This window comes from Ambystoma mexicanum, chromosome 4q (genome assembly GCF_040938575.1).
Source record: "Ambystoma mexicanum isolate Mex_15411 chromosome 4q, UKY_AmexF1_1, whole genome shotgun sequence".
Classification (NCBI taxonomy): Eukaryota; Metazoa; Chordata; class Amphibia; order Caudata; family Ambystomatidae; genus Ambystoma; species Ambystoma mexicanum.
Genome location: NC_090928.1, coordinates 624,429,802 through 624,440,022, shown reverse-complemented (window position 1 = coordinate 624,440,022; position 10,221 = coordinate 624,429,802).

The following is a 10,221-nucleotide window of genomic DNA, read 5'->3' as shown; positions in this document are numbered from 1 at the left end:
GCCGGTGATTCCGGCGGGTTGCTGCCGGACTTGCAACACTTTACCGGTGCCTGACTTCCCAGTGCCACCGGGACATTATAAGTCCCAGCGGATCGGGAGATCAGGTGCCCGCAATTGTTAATTACCATTCCCATGGAGCCCCATAGGACTCCATGGGAGTGGGGAGACGTAAGCACCGGCTCAATGCAAGCCACTCCCCATATGATTATTTCATCCAAGCCTATATTTTGCATTATTCATCCTCACTGCCATTCTTCTATTTTTCAAGCTCCAGAAGAGGCCCGGCCACGCTCCATTGAATATGTTCTCACTCTCTGCTTTCAACATAGCATGAAGATGATCCCTTTACCTGAGAAGTGGCACCAGCCAAAATAAGTAATCAATTGCAGATGGAGAGTTAACTGGAGTCTGTGTAAACATTGCCCTCCATCCGACCACTGAGCATATTGAGGTTCGAATTTGCTAGGGCTATATGCCAATATTTACCCTTCTCATTAAGGTCATTAATCACCAAATATGAGTACGGGCTGCTTCCTCCCTTGTCCTCTCTACTGTTGCTGGGCATCTGGCATTGAGATCACCCACTACCAAAAAGGGGTTAAAAGGATAATTACTAACCCATCAGCTCCACCTGCTCCGTAGGCAGCCAAATTATTGATGATCAATTAAGGCCTCGAGGCTCTCACACATTTATCATCAGAACCGAACCTGCCAATTGTTCAGCTTTTACATCTACTGGACCCACTAGTACATTCGGAGAGGAATTAGGCAAAGCAATCTTTATTAAAGACAAATGGTCACTTAGGCTAGCAAAGGACCTTCTTTGGGACAAACTCTGGCCACTTTTGTTACTGGTTCAAAAATAGTGTTCCTTTCAGCAATACATTTGTCATCAACCTGCCAAACCTCTTGTAGAATAATCATGCCATAAATAGTTATGAATTCTAAACAAATCCATACCCTTGAAGGCAAGTCCCTGTTTGCGCACACGCCAAAATGAATGCAACCCTCTAGGGAAATAAGCCAGGAGATAGCTTGCAAGGATAACAAGGTTTAATTGTGCAGAATACAAAATATCAGCAAAGGACTCTGCTGCTCGAGAACATTCTGCCTTCAGAATACATGTCAGTGCCTTTTGAGAGGCCACAGCGTCATCAATCCTATCACATATAGGGTCTAAACTCACACAGTTGATTGGAAAGACAGTATACATGACCGTGCTCCATATTGGATGCCAGGCTAAAATTGGTTGGTTTCTCCACCGTCTGTCAGACTCCACATGGGTCAGCCGAGCTCATCTCGAAGAGGAGTGAAGGTAATGTCTCTCACATGTTACATTGTAAAAACTATTCTATTCTGCTAAGCCTACTACTACGTCATTGTGGCATGCACCTGGGAGGCTAGGTGCTGGGTGCTGGTGCCAAGGGGAAGGGAGGAAGAAATACAGTCACATTGACCCACACATTCTGGGCTTTGTGTTACGCTCACCAGGCTCCCACAGAGGCGTCTCCACCAATGTGCCACGTAGGGCCGAGATGACAGACTCGACTGGCCCACCTAGCTTCGTTTGCTTGGCCCGTAGGAATATTCTTCTGCAAATGGAGAAAGGGAATTAACCACCCGTGGAGTCGAGCGTAAATCCCCCCATCCCTGCTGTTCCCCCCACAGATCACCTTTGATGTCCCCTCTTATAGTCTCACCTGATGGTTTGAAAAGATGAGCTCTCCATCCTACATTGAGCGCAGGGGCGTGTTGATAACCAGTTGCTTCACTGGTTCGAAGGAATTGGTGAGTTCCAGAACAATATTGACTCCGAAAAGTATGTAGTTCGTAAGAGTTCACATGTCTGACTTACACCCTTGTCCGACTCCTTGCAGTTTGCAGCTTGACCCCAGCGAAGAGTTCCTCATGTTAGCTGATGAAGTTCAGGTAAGGATTTGGCTTATCCTACACAGTTCAATAAAATAAGGCCAGAATGTAACCTGTTGCTTGTTCCCTTATTCAGGTGTGGAGAGAAAATATGAAGTTCGGGGAATAATGCCTCCGACGGTAAAATTAGGGAAGTCTATTGTGGTGAGAAGAGTTCCCCTTGTTTGTCCCTTTGTCTCACCTTGTTGTCCTTTTGTTCCCCTTAGGGGCCGGGGTACGGCGAGGATGCAATGGAGACTGTGCCGACCCGTGAAGAGGAATTGTACCCCCGGCGGTAATCCAGTAAGTCTATGGGGGTAGTTACTATTGCCTCTGTTTATTCCCTTGGCTCACCTTTGCTGTTGTTGTGTTCCCCTTAGGTGCCGGAGTGCGGCGGGAATGTGCAGAAGGATGCAGTGAATCGTGAGGATGCTGCGAAGGCCGGTGAGTTCAGCGCAGCGCTGCAGCAGGCGAGGCGACGGTCGTAAAATACTTCTTTCTTCCAGCTCGAAGGCGCGGTGGATCCGGAATTCAGGAAAGGATCGAAGGTTTTGCTCTTATTCTAACCTTTTCTCCTTCTGTTCCTCCCTTTTTCTAGGAGCTGCAGACTCGAGGTGGGCGTGGCAGAAGACTGGATGCAGGCTTGCAGACACGGTGAGCGTTACGCTGCTGGATGCAGAATAACGCGAAGCGTGTGCTGTTCTTCGGGCGTGGTTTAAATAGCCTCCAAAGTAGTCCCAGGTAAGTATTCCTCCCCAGCCCCACCCGGGTAAAAAATAGTCCCTAGGTAAAATAGTCCCTTCCAAGCCTCATTTGGCTTGGAGCTCTGCAGCATGGTCTGCATCAGGTAAGTTCTACTCTATGAGCCTGGTGCCAGACTGACTCTCCATATGAGCCTGGCACCATAGGCGCCAGGACCGCACCCAAACAGCCCCTAGCAGAGGTTTTTGGACTTGCTCAAAATAACTTGATGCCTGCTTCTGGGGTTGCTGGACCTGGTCTGGTTCCCTGGGGGTAGACAACATGACAGCACTCTCCCCCCAAGGCACCTCCTAAAGTCGTTCTTCCCCGTGGTTTTGGTTTGTCTGGGAAATTTCGGTGGAATCTTTTCACCAATCGAGGTGCATGCACGTGGTCACTAGGTTCCCAAGACCTTTCCTGTGGTCCGTAACCTTTCGAGTCGATTAAATAAAAATGTTTTGACTACACCATCTTGGAGTCCAGGATGTTCTTAACTTCAAATTCGCGTTCCCCGTCTATAAGGATGGGGTCTGGTGGCTTGGTTAGTCTTGTCCCTGGTTGCACTGGCTTCAAAAGTGACACATGAAAGACGGGGTGAATTTGCATATTAGCAGGTAAGTCCAATTTGACGGCCACCGGGTTGATAATGGCCTTAATAGAGTAAGGTCCCAAATATCTAAGGTTAAAGGTCCTTTGAGAGGTATGTGTTTTGTGGCCAACCATACTTGGTCCCCTATCTGGTACTGTGGAGTATCACTTCTATGCCGATCAGCATCTTTCTTATATTTCTCCTTCGCTTGTTTTAAATGTGCAGTTGCTTCCTTAAAGGCTTGTGTAATTGTAGCGTGTAGATGGTCCACTCCGGGCATTTCTAAGTGTTGGGGTGAGTCAAGGTCTGAGCTTCGAGGATGGTGCCCATATAGGGTATAAAAGGGGCTTTGTCCAGTTCCAGAATGTACTGAATTATTGCATGCATATTCGGCGATCCAAAGAATGTCCTTCCAATTACTCTCAGTCTGATGTAACATACAACGCAGGTATTGTTCAAGAGTCTGGTTGGTCCTCTCCGTTTGACCATCGGTCTGGGGGTGGTGACTGGTTGATAATCTCACGTCGATTTGCGCCAATTGACAACATTTCTTCCAAAAATGTAAAATGAATTGACTGCCCCGGTCAGAGACCAACACGGACGGAAATCCATGTATGCGAACAATGTTTTCGAGGAATTCTTTGGCCAGGATTGAGGCTGAAGGTAGTCCTTTTAAAGGAACAAAGTGGGCCATCTTGGAAAAAAGATCCACAATAACTAGAATGGTGTTAAACCCATTACAAGGAGGTAGATCAGTAATAAAGTCTAACGACAAGGTGTGCCATGGTGTAGGCGGAATGTGTAAAGGTTGTAAGAGTCCAGCTGGTTTTTTCTTTTGACTTTTGTTTTCGGCGCAAATGCCACAAGACATCACAAATGATTTAATATCCTTTCGCCAGGTGGGCCACCAGAATTGTCTTTTAATTTTAGCTTCAGTTTTTGCAATACCTGGGTGCCCCTCCATTAGGGTATCATGATAACGGGAAATGACTAGCTCTTGTAGTTCCTTGTGTGGCAGAAATAGCCGCCCTTGGTAATAAGGCAGATCATTTGTGACAGAGTAGTCCGGGCCTTTCTTTACCCAGTCCTGCAGGGCTGTAGGATCAAAGAGTTGCTGGATCTTTACCTGAATGTCCTCTAGTGTCTGTAGAGTAGTCATGCCAAGAATCCTTTGTTCGGAAATTATAGGCACTGGTTCTGGGTTCACTTCTGCCTCTCTCATCCCTATTCGGGATAAGGCGTCTGCTTTACCATTCTTACAACCTGGTCGATAGGTTATCACGAAATCGAACTCGGCAAAGAACAATGCCCATCGGAGTTGACGTGACAATTGGGCCTTGGCTGTTTTTAAATACTGTAAGTTCCGGTGATCGGTGATCACAATAAGGGTATGCCTGGCACCGAGAAGATAGTGCCGCCAAGCCTTGAAGGTGGATTTAATGGCTAAAAACTCCTTGTCGGTAACCACATAGTTTGACTCGGGTGCCGAGAACTTTCTGGACCAAAATGCTACTGGGTGAAGCTGGCCAGTTTCAGGGTCCTTTTGAGACAGGACAGCTCCCATGGCTAGACTGGATGCATCAGTTTCGACTATGTATGGAAGTTCAGGGTGTGGGTGCTTTAATACAGGTGCAGACGTGAATTTCGCTTTCAGCTCTTGGAAGGCATTTTCAGCTTCTTCAGTCCACATAAAGCGTTTATTTTTTCGCAAGAGTGCTGTGATGGGATGTACGACATCTGAAAAATCTGGGATGAATCTGCGGTAGAAATTGGCAAAGCCGAGCATGCTTTGTACTCCTTTAACTGAACTTGGTGATGGCCACTTAAGGATTGCGTCCATCTTTCGTGAGTCCATTCGGACTCCCTTGGGGGTCAGGATAAACCCAAGGAATGCAACCTCTGTGGCATGAAAAACGCATTTTTCTAGTTTTGCATATAGTTTGTGCTGGCGCAATTTCTCAAGGACTGCTCGGACGTGCTTCACATGGTCAGATTCTGAAGAGGAGTATACTAGAATATCATTGATATACACGACAACACTAACGTCAATGAGTTCACGAAGGACATCGTTCATGAAGTATTGGAAGGCTGCTGGTGCATTGCACAAACCGAAAGGCATCACCTGGTATTCGAATAACCCATACTTAGTGCGGAAAGCAGTCTTCCATTCGTCGCCCTCTTTTACACGTACCAGATGGTATGCCCCCCGGAGATCTAATTTAGTGTATTTACAAGCGTCCTTCACTTGGTCTAGTAGTTCAGGGATCAGAGGCAATGGGTATCGGTTCTTAACAGTTATCTGGTTCAATGCGCGGTAGTCTATGCACGTATTGAGGTCACCTTCTTTTTTGGGCACGAAGAACAAAGCTGAAGATACAGGGGACTTGGATGGGCGAATAAAGCCATTGGCAAGGTACTGGTCTAAGTATTGTCGTAGGTGAAGGTTCTCAGGTTCCATAAGGGCATAGATCCTGCTACAAGGGGGTTGTGCACCGGGTATGAGATCGATTTGACAATCGTACGATCTGTGAGGAGGTAAGGTGTTTGCCTGTTCCTTTTGGAAGACATCCTGGAATTCTTGGTATTCTGGAGGTAGTTGCATGACTGCTGTGGTTACTGTGGCCAGGCCTGCATTCTGATTTTTCTTTGGGTAACAGGTTTGTGCACAATCCGGGAAGGTTATTCTCTTCTCTCGCCAATCAATACAAGGATTATGTGTTTCCAACCAAGGTATCCCCAGTATTATTTGGAACTGTGGGGCTTTGATTAGATTAAACACAATAGTCTCTCAATGCCCACCCTGACCCAATAGTGTCATCTCTGCGGTGGAATGAGTTACAGGCCCAGAGGCAATTTCAGTTCCATCGACTGTGGTGATGACATCTGAGATGGTTTTTCGGCAGAGAGGTAGATTCATCCTGGAAGCCAATTCATAGTCCACATAGTTTCCTACGGCCCCGCTATCAATGTATGCCCTTATTGCGTGCATACGCGATGGCTGCCCTGGATCTACGAGGACCATTGGTATGATGAAATGTGAGGTCTGAGTAGCCTTCTTCAAGCTCGGCAAGCGGACCTCTACACTTGTCGGGCGTGGTCGTTTCCCGAGTCTGACTCCATATGGCTTTTATCAGCAGCTCCTACCACCTTCTTGGGTGGTTTTACAGGGCAATCCCGTAGAAAATGCACAGAGGTTCGACAATATAGACACAATTGCATTTGCCGTCTCCTTTCTCTTTCCTTCTGGGTTAAGGGTCCTTTAACCCCTCCGATTTGCATGGGTTCTGAAGCATCTGCTCCTTTGGGGTTAGCGTGGGTCTTGACCAACACCCGATTCTCAAACTTGGCTCGATCAGCCTTTCTGTTCTGAAGTCTGTGATCTAACTGGACCACTAAGTGTATATATTCAGCGCAGTCTTGAGGTGGGTTCACGACTTGAGCCAAGACATCCTTGAGTTCTCCTCGAAGCCTCGATGAAATAACGTGATTCGTTTTACCTCTGGCCATCCAGTTTCCACTATCAACCTATTAAAGGTTGCGATGTAAGATAGAAGGTCCTGGTTACCCTGCCGTAGGGACAAAAGTTCGTTATCCAGGGCCTGTCCTTGGGAGTGCCGGGCAAATAGTCTTTCCATGCTTGTTTGAAAGCCCTGAAAATCCCGAAGAATTGGGTCATCCTGAGTAACTAGTGGAATTGACCAATCAGCTGCACTGCCGCTGAGATATGACAATACAAAGGCTACCTTGGCTTGATCGTTTGGGAAGGCTCCAGGTCTGCATAAAAAGTGCAAGCGGCATTGGTTCATAAACACGGCAAACCTTTTGGAATCTCCGGCAAAGCGTTCGGGTGGAGCTAATGGAATATTTCCTGGTAGGTTTATGTGCACAGGGTTACTCGATAACACAGGAGCTGGATTTCCCCCGGAACCAGGTAGGGGTGCTTGTCCAGCCTGGCTTTGTAATAGTTGCTTAGCAAGGTCATCCGTTCGCTCCTGTGACAAAATCAGTTTTCTCATAAGAGAATTGGTTTCTTGACGGGCGGAATGCACTTCAGCCCTCAGTTCCCCTAGTAATTGGGCCAATTGGTCAGTCTCTGAGGTATCCATAATGCCTGGGTCGGAATTTGTGGGTAGGCTTCGCGTTCTGTTACGCTCACCTGGCTCCCACAGAGGCGTTGATCTGAACTGGACAGCTGCGGTCTCCACCAATGTGACGCCTAGGGTCGAGATGACAGACTGGACTGGCCCACCTAGCTTCGTTTGCTTGGCCCGTAGGAATATTCTTCTGCAAATGGAGAAAGGGAATTAACCACCCGTGGAGTCGAGCGTAAATCCCCCAACCCCCGCTGTTCCCCCACAGATCACCTTTCCTTTGATGTCCCCTCTTATAGTCTCACCTGATGGTTTGAAAAGATGAGCTCTCCATCCTGCATTGAGCGCAGGGGCGCGTTGATAACCAGTTGCTTCACTGGTTCAAAGGAATTGGTGAGTTCCAGAACAATATTGACTCCGAAAAGTATGTAGTTCGTAAGAGTTCACATGTCTGACTTTCACCCTTGTCCGACTCCTTGCAGTTTGCAGCTTGACCCCAGCAAAGAGTTCCTCGTGGTAGCTGACGAAGTTCAGGTAAGGATTTGGCTTATCCTACACAGTTAAATAAAATAAGGCCAGAATGTAACCTGTTGCTTGCTCCCTTATTCAGGTGTGGAGAGAAAATATGAAGTTCGGGGAATAATGCCTCCGGCGGTAAAATTAGGTAAGTCTATTGTGGTGAGAAGAGTTCCCCTTGTTTGTCCCTTTGTCTCACCTTGTTGTCCTTTTGTTCCCCTTAGGGGCCGGGGTACGGCGAGGATGCAATGGAGACTGCGCCGACCCGTGAAGAGGAATAGTACCCCCGGCGGTAATCCGGTAAGTCTATGGGGGTAGTTACTATTGCCTCTGTTTATTCCCTTGGCTCACCTTTGCTGTTCTTGTGTTCCCCTTAGGTGTCGGAGTGCGGCGGGAACGTGCAGAAGGATGCGGTGAATCGTGAGGATGCTGCGAAGGCCGGTGAGTTCAGCGTGGCGCTGCAGCAGGCGAGGCGGCGCGCGTAAAATACTTCTTTCTTCCAGCACGAAGGTGCGGTGGATCCAGAATTCAGGTAAGGATCGAAGGTTTTGCTCTTATTCTAACCTTTTCTCCTTCTGTTCCTCCCTTTTTCTAGGAGCTGCAGACTCGAGGCGGGCGTGGCAGAAGACTGGATGCAGGCTTGCAGACACGGTGAGCGTTACGCTGCTGGATGCAGAATAACGCGAAGCGTGTGCTCTTCTTCGGTCGTGGTTTAAATAGCCTCCAAAGTAGTTCCAGGTAAGTATTCCTCCCCAGCCCCACCCGAGTAAAAAATAGTCCCTAGGTAAAATAGTCCCTTCCAAGCCTCATTTGGCTTGGAGCTCTGCAGCATGGTCTGCATCAGGTAAGTTCTACTCTATGACTGACATACTCTATGACTCTCCATATGAGCCTGGCACCATAGGTGCCAGGACCACACCTAAACAGCCCCTAGCAGGGGTTTTTGGGCTTGCTCAAAATAACTTGATGCCTGCTCCCGGGGTTGCTGGACCTGGTCTGGTTCCCCGGGGGTAAGCATCATGACACTTTGCTGATACCGCTCCTCTTGCATCCAAGGTCTTCCAACTTTGTTTTTGATCTATAATGTATCCCTCCCTGTGCCTCGCAGTACAAATGATGTATTTATGAAGAGAGGTGAAAAAATTGTGCGATGCTTCAAATTTTTATGGTCAGTGGTTTTATGGCTGGAACCGGGGTCGTTCACTTATCTTAGAATGCAGGAGTGTGGGGATCAGGTCAGCGGTTTGGGTTATGGCTCTGGGTGGCTGGGTGGGATTTAGAGGCCTGCTAGCAACTTGGCTGTGGTGAATGGGCACTGCAAGGAGCCTGGAGGTCTCACAGTCCTGCCAGACACATTCCTCCGGATGATACTAAGTAATTGCAAGAGTGAAGGGACTAGAGAACACTTCCGTGAGAACTGGCCATGCAGGTTCGTCCTGTTTCACTTCTCTGGGCCTGTTTCACCTCCAGTATTCTCCCCCCTTATATACTTCACAACCTCATGTGGGATTCACCTTACCTTAAAGCGCCTAGGTAGTTGAGGTGGGATAAACTAATTTCCATCCCAACATTCCCCCTTTCATTACTTCTACAGTAACAAATTCCCCCCCATGCGTGCGCTCATTTTCTAGTCTTACTGCTTCCTCATAGGTAGGTGTTCCCTTTATTGGCATACAGGCCCTGCAAACATGTCTCAAGCTTTCTCCTGCTTGCGCATACTCTTCGGGTGTACATGCCATGTAACTGCAACCTCCATCCCTGGCCAAGTCAACCCATACCTCTATGTAATTCTTGGGGCCACGGGGTGGGACAATGGTTGTGTGGTATAGGCATTCAACTATGTCTCCTATGGGCATTGGGACCATGTGGTGAATAGGGTGTTCAGTTTGTACTTCTATCTCCTTTGTATTGCGAGGTACCTTTTGACCACCAATAGAGACCATCATCATTGCACTGTTAGGCATTGCTTAGCACAACACCGGAAAACCAACTGGCACGCACAAAAAAATCACCAGGACAAACACGATGATAGGCACCAGCATCTTCATCAATGTTCCAAGCCATGATGGGACCCAGCTGAAGGCCATGGAGAACCAGTCCTGTTCTTGGACGCCGGCTTTTTTTTTCATCTTCACCCCCAGTTCATACACTTCAGTGATTACAATTTCCCATTTTCACCGTCTTCAGAATGTACGAATGTGCAACATTAACCCCTGATATTTCTGCAAACATCTCCTTCCATTGCTGTCAGTAGATCCAAAACATACCTATTCTGCATTGTCAACAGCCTGAGGGCACGCAGCTCCACTCTTATAACGTTGAAACCTTGCTCAGTGTCATTCGCCAACTGCATCGGCTCCCATCTAACTATCTGGA